This window comes from Canis lupus, chromosome 15, assembly GCF_048164855.1.
Source record: "Canis lupus baileyi chromosome 15, mCanLup2.hap1, whole genome shotgun sequence".
Lineage (NCBI taxonomy): Eukaryota > Metazoa > Chordata > Mammalia > Carnivora > Canidae > Canis > Canis lupus.
This window is the reverse complement of record NC_132852.1, coordinates 22386325-22401648: the sequence shown is the minus strand read 5'-3', so window position 1 is coordinate 22401648 and position 15324 is coordinate 22386325. Positions and strand designations below refer to the sequence as shown.

The window sequence follows — 15324 nt, the reverse complement described above, 5'->3', positions numbered from 1 at the left end:
GGTCAGTGGCTGGTTCCCTGTCCCTGTATTTAGTTGACTTAGCAGCATTTAACTCAGATACATCCTTGCTCTCTCAGCGCACACACTTCATGCACTATTTTTACGGGGCTTCCAGAGACCATGCTCATCTGGTTTTTCTCACAATTCTTTGAAGAGAGATGTACAATCATGCTCAGTCTTTGCTATTTTTTTCTCACCTTTCAGCTTCTAGCTGTTGGAATGTGCAGGCCTCAGTTTCAGAGGTTTTTTTCTCTATCTGTACTTGCATGATCTCATGCAGTATCTTGGTTTTAAATTCCACTGAAATGCAGATGATTCCCAAATATTTATCTTTAGCCTGGACCTCTCTCCGGAACTTGAGTCTTTAATCCTGCTATCTTCTCAACATATCAGCTTGAATGCCTACTAGGCATCACAAATAAGTATGGGTTGATTAGAAAAGGATGAATAGATACATACATGTATGAGAAAGACATTCACAAGTCACAGTCTCTATAGGAGACTACAGCTCCAGTGTTAGACTTGTATCGTTTGGTACACACTCACTTTCCCCCTTCTCTTCTTCTGACTTCTAAGTGCACATCAGAGTAAAGGCTTGGTGGACTGTGGAACTTGAGTTTGGGGCAACAAAGCATTTAATCAATTAATCAGAAAGCTTACTAAAAACTCCAAGCAAGGAACTTTGATTTACTGGGACTTAGAAGAGAATGAAGAATTTATTCATGTATTCAACAAATATGGGTCAGGCTCTGTACCAGGCACTGGAGAAATAGCAGGCAATAAAATAGACAAGATCCTGACCCCTGAGATTTGCATCATCATGAGCAGAGGAAGAACAGACAATAAACAGAAGGAAATAAATATACAACATGCAAAATGGCAATAGGGCTATAAAGAACAATAGTGCAAGGAATGGAGAACAAAGAAAGTGGCATCTATGGTTTTTTGTGGGTTTTTTTGTTTTGTTTTGTTTTTTGTTTTTCATCTATGTTAGGTAGAGTGATCAAGTCCAGCCTGTGGGAGGGGATGAAGTCTTAAAGGCTTGGGGAAAGGGACAGAGAGAACCATGCATATTCCTAGGGAAAGAGCTTTCCAGACAGAAAGCAGAGCAACAAAATGCTCTGTAGAAACAGATTGCTTAATGTGTTTATAAAATAAAGTAACTACTATATAGGACTCAATTGCTATTTGGCTTGTTTTCTTCTCTCTTCCCCCATGCATAGTAAATGAGGGAGATCTTTACAGAAGTATCCAGCACATCTATAAAATATATGATTTTAGTTTAAAGAAGATTATATCATGTAAGTTCTATATTCCCTTTGCTTTTCTACATTAAAAGAAATCGATTGTTCGTTTAGGTAAGAATGGGAACACAAAATGACAGCACAAGCCATTTTAATGGAAGCATCAATCAAAACCCAGTGTGATACTGTCTGTGGATACACAATGCGGTAGCTGAGTATAAACACAAATATGCGGGCTCATTTCTATTTCTGTGGAATGTTCAGCACAAGATGTTTTCTTGAAGGTAGGACATTTGTCATACTGTGTTTATGACCACAAAAATGGATTTGGATAGTTCTTATTTTCCTTTCTTCTCTCAAGAACAATTTAAATTAACCTAAGTCAGGTTATCTGGACATATCTTACCCTCTTGTTACACAAAGTATTCTATTTTGTTATTATTTGTATTTTAATTTTGAGTTGCATTTCCTGGCAAGTGTTCTTTCAATGTTTAAATCTCATTGCATGATGATACACTGTTGGTTACTTTGGGGTGTTTGGAGATTATGAATGAAGAAAACATTACTATGTTACTTATTGAGAAAAATCTGTCTTCATTTTTCTGGGAAGCTCATTTTCCTAGACAAAACTGGAATAAGATGGAAAACAGTGTAAACTTCCTTGCCAGGTTGGCCACATAACTCCAAGCAATCTATGGATCGAAACATGGTGTAGCCAAATAGTCCAGTTTCCTACATTAATAAAGATTTTTAGAAGAGATTGTCTATCCCAGAGAAGATAGGCTAATTCACATTAAAGAGTTGAACTAGTTATTTGTACATTAGAACCTTTGTTTCTTAAATTCCCAGCTTGATTACTGCAAATGGCTCTAGCTAGGTCTTTGGTTCCTCATTCCGTGCTCTTCTTGTACCTAAACACAAATAATTGGTCTGTTACTTCTTGGTAATTTGTGCTGCAAAATTCTCAAAAACAAAAACAAAAAAAAACTAATGAAGTACATTGCAAAATTATCTTAATATATCATCTTTTGAGTTATTAAGTTAAAAAAAGCCCTCAGTGCCCAGTAGTAATAATTATTAAAATCTTCCCCAGTGTAGAGGTTAAGAAAGTAATAATTAACACTATCCAGTAGACTCCTAATGACAAATTGTAGCTCTACAACAACGAGGTGGTAAATGTATATTTTAGAAAATTAACATTGAGCATATCGAATATATGTATACAAGCCCTCTAGCCCATAGTTTATAATGAACTCCCAAATCACAAACAACAAAACAATTTTTTGCTTATGAATATGCACCTTTATGGTCAAACAATGGTTTCACATGCAACTCTTTCTGCTTAGTTAATAGAGCTGATTTCATTCCACTTTTTGGGTTCTGAAACGATGGGGTGGAGCAGACACTGTATGTAGTGCCAGGTCATAAATTAAGAAATATTTAGTCTTTTTTTGTTTGTTTTGGGCTTTTTTTTTTTTTAAGATTTTATTTATTTACTCATGAGAGACACAGAGAGAGAAAGGCAGAGACAGAAGAGGGAGAAGCCGGCTCCACGCAGGGAGCCCGATGTGGGACTCGATCCGGGATTCCAGGATCATGCCCTGGGCCAAAGGCAGGCGCCAAGCCACTGAACCACCCAGGATCTCCAATATTTAGTTTTATACTTGGTGATTAGTTATATTTACCAAAAATACCTAACTTACAAACATCTACTGTAGCATTTTAGCTCCATTTCCACATTGGTTAAATTATACTAGAAATCACAGAGCTTAAACTAGAAAAAGGGCAATCAGGGCAATTACTAAGGAATGTGGATTAGCAGACTTTCTCCTCACTTTGTCTGCTTTGAAGGATTCTACTTTGCGATCTCAGTTTCTTATTATTCCCTGCCTTTCATGGAAAATTTTGGTAGTCTTCTCAACTCATATTAAGATGGAATTTGGAGAAGTTGGGGAAGAGAAGAGCAATCAATACAAGGGTCAAGGTTCCTGAGAGCAAGATGGGGGAACACTCTTACTGCCCTTCTTCCTGAACCCCTACTGTACTGACCGGGCCAGACCCAACTCGGAAGCATCCAGCCTGTGTAGAACCACCAACAAGTGCCCGTGGCTGAAGAAAACGTACAGTCATCTCTCTCTCTCTCATCCTGTTTATCACATCTCCTCAACACTCTCCTTCAAGCATTTACTGTTTCTCTAGTCAGTAAACTGTTCTACCCTCAGACTTTTCCACCCTCAGACTTTTCCCTCCTATTCAAACCATCAACATCTTACAGCCTCTCTCTCAGCAGATGGAAATGCTTCTTTTATTACAAAAAAAGTAAGACCACTAGGAAACAATGTTCTTAACTTTCTCCTACCAAACCTACTTATTTGCACCTGGACCCTGATCAGTCTTTCCTCAGGTTTTAAGAAAGAACTGTTTCTGCTTCTAATTAATCCCTCTATTTATGTACCATTCACTGGATAGTATAGAACTGTGTTGAGAATTGTTTCCTTTTCAAGCATTTTTTCCCTAAAAGAATAATTATCTCTCTCTTCCTTTCTTCCCTCTACTCCTCCCCACTGTTCCAACATTTTCCCCACCTGGCATCATTAAATCAGACTAAGGAGGGGCACCTGGCTGGCTCAGTTAAGTGACCAACTGTTGATTTCAGTTCAGGTTGTGATCTCAGGGTCGTGGAATCTAACTCCATCCTGAGCTGCATGCTCAGCAACATGAAGTCTGCTTTCCTCTCCCTCTGCTCCTCCCCCCATGTTGCGTGCTCTCTCCATCTCAAATAAATAATCTTTAAAAAAATAAATAAGGGGCTCCTGCATAGCTCAGTCAGTTAAGCATCTGCTTTCTGCTCAGGTCATGATCCTGGGGTCCTGAGATTGAGCCTTGTGTCGGTCTCCCTGCTCAGTGGGGACTCCCTCTCCTTCTCCCTCTGCCTCTCCCCTGCTCATGCTATCTCTCTCATAAAATAATTTTTTTAAAAGTCAATAAATCAGAATAAGAGGCATTATCTCCCATTTTTAAATAAAACATCTGTCTAGATACTATATTTCCAACTAGCTACTGCCTGATTTTATTATTCTCTCTTACAGCGAAATCCTTTGAAAGCATCTATGTTCACTGTCTCTTTTGCTTTTCATTCTCTCTAAAACTCTTCCAATAGGATTTTGTCCACACTATAGTGAAACTACTGCCAAGGTCACTAAAGATCTCCAACTTTCCAGATACAAGTCACTATTCTCGACTGTCTGCAGCACTGGATCGAGTTAATCTCTCATTTATTTTTAAAGATTTTATTTATTTGAGAGAGACAGAAAGTGAGTGAGAGAGAGAGGGAGAGCAACCATGAGCTGGGTGGGGGAGCAGAGGAGAGGAGGGAGAGGGAAAAGCAGACTCCAAGCAGAGCGGGGGAGCCAGTGTGGGACTTGATCCCAGGACCCCAGGATCATGACATGAGCTGAAGACAAACACTTAACCAACTGAGGCACCCAGGTGCACCTCTCTCATTCTTTAAAGGTGTTCTTCATCTGGCTCTAGGTGTCCACTACATGGCCAGACCATTTCTATTAGTCTGTCTCATAAAATCGTCCTCCTCTACCTTTCAATGGCAGCATGAGTAGGGTAGAGCAAATCATTTTTTCCTTAATGATTTTGTATTCAGAAATATATATACTTCAGTGCTTTGTTCTAGAAGATTGAGATTCTTTTGATGAGACCAAATACAATAACACTCAAATAGAAGAAAGACAGAAACCTTTGTTACATACAGCTCAGGATGAGAGAAAGCTACCATGCAGGGCCACTTGGGAGTTGTAACAGGGACAGGATAACAAACTGAAGCTCTGGAGAGCGGCTTTCCTACCCGTATGGGGTGGGGTTAGCTAGATTTGGCTGTGTCCCTGGAGGCTGGCTAATTTAAATAACTTCTCTAGGCCCTTGGACCTAGGACCTGTCTCTAGAAGTCTGGTACCTGGCCCTGGGGAAATGAGGGTAGATGTTTTGGGCCCAGATAAGGGAATTGGCTAGGGTGTGGTAGAAGCAATCAGCCACACAAGAAGAGGAACTAACTGGCCTCTAGCCAGGGTCTCAAAATTATAGCAGGAAAGCATTAAAGAGGAGAAAAACTGTATTATGCACTTGACCTTTTATCATAAATACTCACACACATGCTCTTGTTCTGTTCTGCCATCTTTTAGTTTCTATTCTGATTCCTTTAGTTAAGACACTTTACTACTTTTTCTTTCAGATGGAGTGCTTGGATGATAGTTTCTCAGATATTTTTGTCTTTAATCCTGAAATGAAATAAAATCTTAGCTGGGTCCAGGATTCTTGAACTGTACCATTTTTCTCACAGTGGTTGATAGCTGTTCTTTCACTGTCTCCTGGCTTCCAAGGTTTTAGATGAGGATTCTGACTTTTTCCTTTGCTATTTTTTTTTTTTTTTACCCTGAATCTTATAACATTTTTCCTTTCTCTTTTTTCTCCCTGGAGTTCGAAAATTTTACAGGATGTCTTTAGGCATCATGTCTTTTCTCATCAGTCTGGTCTGGGGCTCGGAAAGCCCATTTAATCTGTGGCACCAGGTTTTTAGTTCACACACAAAAATTTCCCATTATTTTTCCTTTTATTGACTCCCCAGTCTTTCTTCTCTCTCTCTCTCTCTCTCTCTCTCTCTCTCTCTCTCTCTCTCCTGGTAGTTATTTTAATCTTATATTAAGTCTCCTATTCTATCCGCCAAGATTTTTTTTCCCCTTCATGGTTTTGCTTTAATTTCTCTGCCATTTTTATTCTGTGCATTTGGAATGTTCCTTGTACTTCTTGATCTGCGAGGACACACGTCTGAGTAGGAAACATCCTCTCCTTCAACTTACCTCTGGTATTGTTTGGTGGATAAATCATGTTGTTAATCTACAAACATCCTTTCCCTGAGTGTACTTTATACTTGAATTCCTTTACATATTCTCATTATTTTTAACCAACTGTCATCTCAATCCCTCAGCAGTTTTACTTCTCTAGATGCATTCTGGCCATTCTTTACTTGAATGTTGGTCTCTTTTAGATCCATTATTCTTTTCTTTGTTGGACTGCAGAGGGTCAGGCCACAATAGTCCCATAGGTAGTGGAAGTCAACAGCATCTCCACCCTCTGCAGAGGATAGAAAGATTCTTATCAGGTCTCTTTATTTGGACCTCAAAAGTACCCAGGCTTCTCTTCAATGCCTCTGGGCTCCAGAAATCAGTGGCCCACTCATTACTCTTCAGTCCTTTAACATGCTTTGTTTTTTATTAGGTCACTTATTTAGATGTAAATTATCTCATCAGAATAAATGCTGCAGGAGGCCAAGCTTCTGCATGCTTCATGGTTCTCTCTCCAGTGATTGGCACATAGATAGTACTTGTTCCATAAAGATTTCTGAAGGTTTAATGAATTAAGGAAGGAGGAACGTCTGGAAGAAAAGACCAGAGAAGCTGTGAGAGAGAAATGGCTACTAGAAGAGAGAGTGATTAAGGGATGTTGTGGTGAAGAATATGTTTGAAGAAATGCCAAAAAAAAGTGTGAACAATGTTGACATTTCTTGTGGTTGTTTTTCTTCTTTCCACAACATTCCTCTGTGGACCCTGGATTGCATAGTGCTACTAATATGATTAAAGTGATTTGACTGTCTTTACGTGGTTTGTATATGATTTTAAAAGTAAAAGTAAAAAAATGAATTATATTTATACATACAAATCAATGCCAATGAGAAACTTCCAAATGGTGACATTAGCAAATCATAGATTTGATGTGAAACTTCAAACCACTTGGAATAGACTTAGCCAGGCTTAGTGAATAGTCAAATTAGTGAGATATAAGCAATTATATACATCTACTTTGGTGTTTCAGGGAGAGGAAAACACTTCTAGAGACTGTACATTACATGGATAGAAGACAAAAGAAGAAGGGAAAAGGAATTAAAAAAAAACATTTGGAAGAAGTACAAGAAAGAAAGAATATTGTTTCTCTGGAGCACAGTGAACAATTTACCTTACCAATAGTGTAGTGTGTCAGAAAAGAAAAAAAATCAATTATCTTGCCTTGCTTTTTAAAACACACTAGAAAATACCCAATATTTAAATCTGCCTTCGATGAGATTCATCTTCAAACAGATCAAAGAATATGAGAAAACATTTAGTTTTCTAATTCATTTGCCTAAGATCTACAATTGTGTGACTTCATTTAATTTTTATTTAACATGTGGCTGAGGAAGAAAGGAGACATAGGAGATCAAACAGATTCAGTAGGTAAATACATTGTATTAGGAATATCTGGGAAAGATTTGAGTTAATGCATTGTTCAGATAAGTCAGGTATGTTAAACACAGTTTGTAGTTCTTTAATCTTTATATATATATTCATATGTATACACATATACAATATATAAGTATACATATATGTTCTTTAATCTTTATATATACATATGTATACATACATATAGATATATATATTGTATACAATATATACAATATATGTATGTATACATATATGTATATATACAAAGATTAAAGATATACACACACACACACAGATCAATCTCTCTCACTATAGCTGAAGACTCTATAGGCATCCTTCCTTAAATGAAAAATTTTTAAGCCAGATGTGTTTCTACAAAAAATAATGTAAAATCTGCACATACTTATAGGCTTCATGCATACTATGTATTATTTATAGAGGGAGAATAAAGCAAAGAAAAAACCACCAGGTGGAAACATGAGAGGACCTGACTTTTGGTCCTGATTTGCATACAGCTTGGTTTTTAAACATTATGGGGTCTTAGATTTCCTTTTGCAGAAAGAGTTCAACTATATGATCCTATTGCTTTCCAACTCTAGGTTTTAATTACTAGAATAAATTTTGGCTGAAAAAAAATTCTGATCACATTTAACCTTAATTGTGGAATTTGTGTATGTGGTGTGTGTACATATATATGATATACATATGTAGATGCATGTATGAATATACACATATATGTGTATATTCAATGGTGCTCACTAAAGTGAAGACTCTGATTCAAAATGTAAAATTTGACTGAATGCAGTTACATGTTTATGGAGTCATCTATTTTTTTTAGCAACTGAGATCTAGTGAGAACCTATTACTTTGACAGCAAAGATGAGGGAATGCTTAGGTACTTGCTCGACATCTTTCATCATAGTGTTACAAATTCTGCAGGATTCACTGGCTTATGGTGTGAAGTAGGCCAGCAATGAGATATACTGGTGAACCTCAGTAAACAATATGCACCACACTTATTATGTATTACCCACAGCAATGATGCTTTAAAAACATGGTTCTTTTCCACAAGAATGTGTACACCTATCTATGCTACGCAGGCAAATAGGTGTATCACTTTGAAAGTAAATTTGAGCCATTCTTCATTTTGTCAATTTAAACTTTTTCATAGACTTGAACGGTTGTTAGAGCACCATCATTTGTGGATTTAAAAGCCACCGGTAATTTGTCCTTAAAGATGCAGATTTTCTCCCATAAATCTCTTTTTTTCTTATAGAGTAAAGTGACAATAAATGCATTGTGTGTTTCCATTCTTGTACAAAATAGAACTTGATGATTATATTTTAATGAGGGCTGTGGTTTCAATGTGTGAGCAAAGTAATTGCTTAGAAACCTTTTGCAATCTTATTCAAATCAGATTAAATATCTGAATACTACACCAGAAAAATAAGAGGACAATTTTCAACCATTCTTAGTCACTGAATAAATAGAAAGGAAGGTGAAATTGCTCATATCACACCTTATAATTATGTCTCTCCTGCTGAGGTATCCCAAAAGGTGCAATTAAAAGATAACTATACAGAAAATAATGGCTTAATTTAATATTGAAATAGAAATACAATGATTTTGAGTATTCAGAAAGTGGATTTGCTTCTTGGTTCTCCATCATAGTCATCTGCCCAGTGGATAAACTCTTCTTTGAACTAATTAGCACTAATGAGAGACACCCTTCATATGGAATTACATAGTCCGTAGTTAACCTCAGAACTTAGAGGACCTCAAACTTTATGTCAGAAACGTAAGAGGACTCTTACTTTTTAAAATTCCTTTTGTTGTTATTGTTTAGAATGTATACTTTCCACCTTTAGAAGTAGAAGAAGTACATCAAAATACTAAAATACATTTAGTTATGCTTGATATATTAATTTCCTACTGCTGTTCTAACATTACCACAAATTAGTGGTTCAAGACAACACACATGTATTATGCTATAATTCTTCATATCAGAAGCCTTAAATGGCTCTTACTGGGTTAAAATCAGTATTGACAAGGCTGTAGTCCTTCAGTAGTTTCTAAGAGAGAATTCTTTTTCTTCTCTTTTCTAGCTTCCAGAGGTCCCTGCATCCCTTGGCTCACACTCTTCTTACACCTTCATAGTGGACAATAATAGGTTAAGACCTTTACGTGTGGCCAATTTCTCAATTTGATGTTTGCTTTTCAATCTTATTATGTTTTCCATGTACAGATATTTTTATATCAGCATAATCATATATACTGACTTTAAAATATATATTCATTGTTGGTATGCCCACAAGTTATAATATAATTACATATTAGCTAAATATTTTCAGTTATTTTCTTCAAATTTTTATGGCTTAATTGTTTTAGTTTTAACTAAAATACATATTTTAGTATATTTGAATACATAAGGTAAAAAGATAAGAAAATTAAAATTAATCCCTGCATTTTAATAATTTAATTTATTCTAATTAAATATTTTGAAAAAAAAAACAATACTTTTCAAATTCATTTCAGTAGAAGGCCAGTATATTATGAAAAAACTCTTTACTCAGGTAACTTTGGAAATATTCATTCAGTTCAGTAGGATTAGTTACTTCACTGCTTTTAGGGTCTCTAATGTGCTCATGCTTTGTGAATTTCTAAGAAAATGAAATATGAGGTGATATTTCCTGAATTTGGCTATACAGTCCTTTCTCAAAAGTAGCCTTATGTTACAAATGATTTGCACTTTGAATAATTATACATAGCATTATTTTGATAAATGATAAAATGTGAGGCAGTTTTTAAGTTATTTGTGCTTTATTTTTTGCAATAATAGGAAGCATTTATTTCCTAAATTTCTGATATACTGAAAAAAGTGGAAGAAATTCAGGGCCAACTATGGAGTTATTGATATAAAAATAGTGTGAAATAACTTGTTTGCCTGATTTCTAACTTCCCCTTAGATCTGTCATCTTGTTAAGTAAACTACATTGCTTTCACATTGTCAGTTATAATTATTAATTAGGTCTCTCAGTGCCTAACACAGTTCCTCATATGTAATGTATACATTATGAATAAGGAATAGATACATCATTGTTGTCAGATATATAGCTGGGATCTAAAAATCAAAAATCCTGTTAAACACTATTCCATTTTCATTTTTTTTGCTTCTCAAATATTTATTTACATTATCACCCATGGTACTAGGTTGGCCATTGTGGGGATTAATTCTCTGTGAAGTTTCCTCTCAAAGTCCTAGCAAGAGAGAGAAGAGTTGTATTGAACATACTAACATATGGAACAAGCTATGTTTTGTTGGCATTTCCCTTCGTTTTCCAGATTTTGATTTCAGATCTTCAGATCTGTCTGTTTAGAGGAGGGAGAGATTGCATTTAGTTGGGGTAATCAGTCAAGACTTCTTGGAAATGTTTGCATTTTGGCTGACCTAGAAGGATGATGAAGATAATTCAGAGTATAAATGCTTTCTAGGGCTGACTCAGATGCCACAGTATCTATGACAGAGACAAGAAAAAATGGAGCACATATGGAAAAAAAAAAAAAAAAAAGTACCACTATTTGCCCAGAGAATTGAGATATGTTAGAACTAATGACAGTGATTTGGAAAAGATAAGTAGGGGCCACAGTACAAAGGAGATTTAGTAAAAGGGATTTAACTTTTCTCCAATTGAAATGTCTTTTCTTGTCAGGCTCGAAAATAGAGAAAATTACTTCAGTCTGTTACTTCTCTTTACTACACTTTTAGTGATGTCTTGAATGAGATAAACAGATAAACTAAATGTTTAGAGACTACTGTTTACTAACTCTTGAAGACCTTCAAATTGGGCCAAACCTCTTAATTTCTTTGTAACGAATTTAAAATGCAGACACATATTTATACTATCTATTACAGAAAGAAGCAGTGTTAATAATTTAGAAATGATCTTCCATGTTGGTAACTTTTTCTCATTAAAATGCTATGTGTTTCTCACAGGATGGTTGTGAAAAATGAAGGTGACCGGACACGATCACATCATCTAACTTGTGCTTTATGGATAGTGTGTGACCTGATCCTAAAATCAACCATTATTATTTTCATTTTCCAGATGAGAAAACTGAGAACCAAAGAGGTGATAGAATTTGCCCAAGGTTACCTAGCCCAGTAAGAGGCAGAAGAGTATGAGTCCAGGGAATTTGATCTCACAGTCCAATCCTATCCTTATAGAAATATACTGCCTCTGAAGGAGTGCCAGAGCCCCTGATACATAAAAGAAACTCACTAAAGTCTCACAATTCCCTTTTGCTTTAAATTCTCTTTATTTTGCTTTGCTTTCTTTTCTTTCTTGTATATTAAGTATTTTGATGACATTCTGCTATAGTGGGGAGAGATAGAGAAAAATGCTTTTAGAAAACCTCTTTTCCATTCTTATTTTTTAATGAAAAACATTAGTCTTCTTATGTCACACAAACAACTTTAATGTAAAGTACAGGCATCTATATATCAAACATTAACCAATATATGCATTTTGTAGGGAAAAAAATCAATAGTCACAATCATTAGGTGTGTAAGTAAAGTTACCAATCATTCCTTCTCTACACAGTTTTCCCAAGGGAACTAAGTACACAAAGAAACATGGCAACAATGCTAGGTAAGAAGCTGCCACTATAGTATTACCTGGACTAGAGTCGAATACCTCAAGGGCAGAGTTCTGATAAAGTACTGTTGGGGCATGCAGGGTGCTGGATGTGAACAAAGCATCTCCTTTCCATTAGCCTAAATCCTAATCTTATTAATATGCTTCCCCCTACAGGGGTGAACAATCCAGAGTGAGAACCAGTCTGCTTTAGCTGTGTGTACAGAGCAAGAGCACAAAAAGAACTAGTTGGCTTACTGATTTCAGCTGGAGGCGGCAGGAAGCTGGAGTGAGAGGTGCACACAGAGGTGTGTATTTCAGGCTGCAGTGATTCTGCTCATTGATAAATATGGGCCAATCAGTGCCATGGAATATGATCAAGGAATGGAAAACTGGAAGGAACAGAAGGGATCTCACTCTACCAAAAAAAATCAACACTTTAAGATAGCTTAAAAAAAATTCAAGCTCAATTGTTAGGCAGGCAATATACTAGCATGGATCATACCTAAACTCTAGGAGAAGAATTTACAAATAAATTTACTCTTTAGTTATCTGAAAGAAAAATTTCCTTCTTATGAGATAACACTCAGTTAAATCATTATATAAAGTGTCACAGCAGATGGAATTAATGGATAATAAGCTTATTTGGAGTTGCTTAAAAAGTGAACATAACATTGCGCTTGCTGGTAAAGACGTTTTACTTATATTCATTGATGTTATAGCTTTAATATGTTGGGTGTAAAAAAGTAATCACATATACAGAAAGTATATACACACAGAAATACACACACGAAGTACTAACCCAGAAAGACTATATGACAGAAAAAAAAAATGTTTCTCAAGAATAAATAGTACTCTTAGCTCCAAGATAAATGTAACTATATGAAAAGTAATTAAACAGACTCAACCTTCATTTATATGTTGAGAGAAAACAGCTCCAGGACAATACAGTTCATGTGTTTTCAACCATATTCACATTTTTCATATCCCTAATGTATTCAGGAGTTCTCTGCATTAAGACCTGGAAATGAGCAAAGGATTTCAGTGAGCATTGCCTAAGAAACCCTCCAGCGATTATCTCATTCTATATGTGGGTACACATTTAATTGATTTTCTATTTGTAGGCTATTTTTATAATTTTGTGACTTAGAAATTAATTAGCACACAGCTATTGGAAATGTAAACAATATTTGTCTGTAGTTACACACATGAATTTCATTCTGTGGAGATACAAGAAATTTCTGCCATGTACAAAAGATTTCATTTTATTGCCTTAAGAGATACTAACCTGATTTGATTAGTATCATTAAGCACATTTGTTTCAGCATGTACACACACACACACACACACACACACATATATATGTTCTTCAAATTCTCTTTTAACTAGTCTTTACCTATTAATAGTTTGTTCATTAATCCCCCAATTGAATAAAATTGCTGAATGTATTTTATATTTGCATGAGATTTCAGTTTTAACTTTTTGAAAGTTATAAATTACCATACACACATAAATCAATAAATATATTGATTCAAATGGATGTACATTAATAATTAATGTTACTGGGAAGTGGTTCAGAGTGATCATAATAGTTATTGAGTTTCTTTATGACCAATGCAATGAGAACATTCTTCCCAACTCTGCAAGAAAATGTTATAACTTTTTGCCAGATACTTTGCTATGCATGGCCACTTTACAACCATACAAGCTGTGTACTATATAAACATATGGGTGCAGTTTACATAGATGCTTCCAGGAGTTGTACAATATGGCAGCTTTGTTAAAGTGGAATAGTAACAGGGACACCTGTTCTAATAATAATGAGATGCCTGGGTGGCTCAGCAGTTGAGTGTGATCCCAAGATCCGGGGATAGAGTCCCATTTGGGATCCCTGTCAGGAGTCTGCATCTCCCTCTGCCTATGTCCCTGCCTCTATCTGTCTCTCATGAATAAATAAAATCTTTTTTAAAAAAGTGGGAAAAAAAGTGGTATAGTAACCTTTATTGAACACACTTTTTTTCAGTTAAAGATTTGATTTATCCAAGTACCTGAAAACATTATATAATAGACACCGCTTTGGTTTAGATGTCACTTATTCTATGCTATGAACCACAGACTTACTGCCAAATTGTTTTCAGAAAACTTAAAATGGCACTGATAGTTTATAAACTGTATACCTGATAAAAAAAAATGAGAAAGACAATTTAATGTTTCATCCAGATCCAGACATGCATCAAATTAGAAAACAGCTCCAACTAGCAAATGGGTATTTCATGAAGATATTTTAGAAGAAATGGTTTGTTATGGACAGTTCAGAAATGCTTCCCCAAAGAGTGGATGGTTTTTTAAAAAGTTTCAGGTCATAGGCCTTGCAGAAAACACTGCCACCCAACATACTGATTCATGGCTAGGAAACAAGGGTCTTCCAGGGTCCGTGTGGCTGGGTGGGTGCCTTTACAATCATGTTTTTGTGCCATAACTAAGGGGGTCCTTTAGACTGAACAAAGAGCAGGTGGGGGCTGTACACCATCAGTTACAGTGGAAGGCATTGTAAAAGACGATCCAAATGTTCATAGAGAGGGCAAAAGGTATCATAAGCTCTTCTTTCATGAGCTCCCACATGCTGACATATTCTTTCCGCATCTACCTATAGGCACCATTTTAAATGTTCTATGTATATGCATATCTACTTTTTTGGTTTGATTTATAAGGAAGTGATAATAAAGCAGCTTAGTAATGTGTGGGCTCAGGGCAGGGTGGGGGGGCGTGGAGTAGGCTGATGTGAATTACCTTATGAACCTAACAACTATAAGAAATCTGGGGTGGTGGTGATAGAAACGACTTCTTAAGACAAGCATTTGGACAAACAGAAGCATTTGTTCTTCCTAATTACTAAATAGTTCATTTCCATAATTCCAATTGTTTTTCTATTTCTTTAGCTTTTAGTATCATTTTTCTTTTTTTTTTTTCATTTTTCTTTTATCAAAACCCTATAGGCATTAATTTTTAAAAATTTTTTTAGAGAGAGAAAGAGGGGGAGGGAGGGGCAGAAGGAGAGAGAGAGAGAGAGAGAGAAAGAGAGAGAGAATCTTAAGCAGGCTTCACACCAGTGAAGATCCTAAGGCAGGGCTTCATCTCACAAACCTAAGATCATGACCTGAGTCGAAATCAAGAGCCAGA

At 35.9% G+C, this 15324-nt stretch overlaps 1 long non-coding RNA gene across 2 annotated transcripts in view; it reads right to left on the bottom strand.

Annotated features, from left to right (window-relative positions):
- Positions 1-231: 231 nt before the first annotated feature.
- LOC140604741 (uncharacterized) overlaps positions 232-15324 on the bottom strand; it is a 60277-nt gene continuing 45184 nt past the window's right edge. Inside the window, exons 3-6 of one of the 2 annotated variants that reach the window (XR_012007553.1) lie at positions 13053-13165; positions 6113-6687; positions 5404-5533; positions 232-2155 (exon numbers count right to left, since the gene is read on the bottom strand). This is a non-coding gene — a long non-coding RNA (uncharacterized lncRNA). The remainder of the gene's footprint in view (positions 2156-5403; positions 5534-6112; positions 6688-13052; positions 13166-15324) is intronic. The other variant, XR_012007554.1, reaches the window with a different exon arrangement.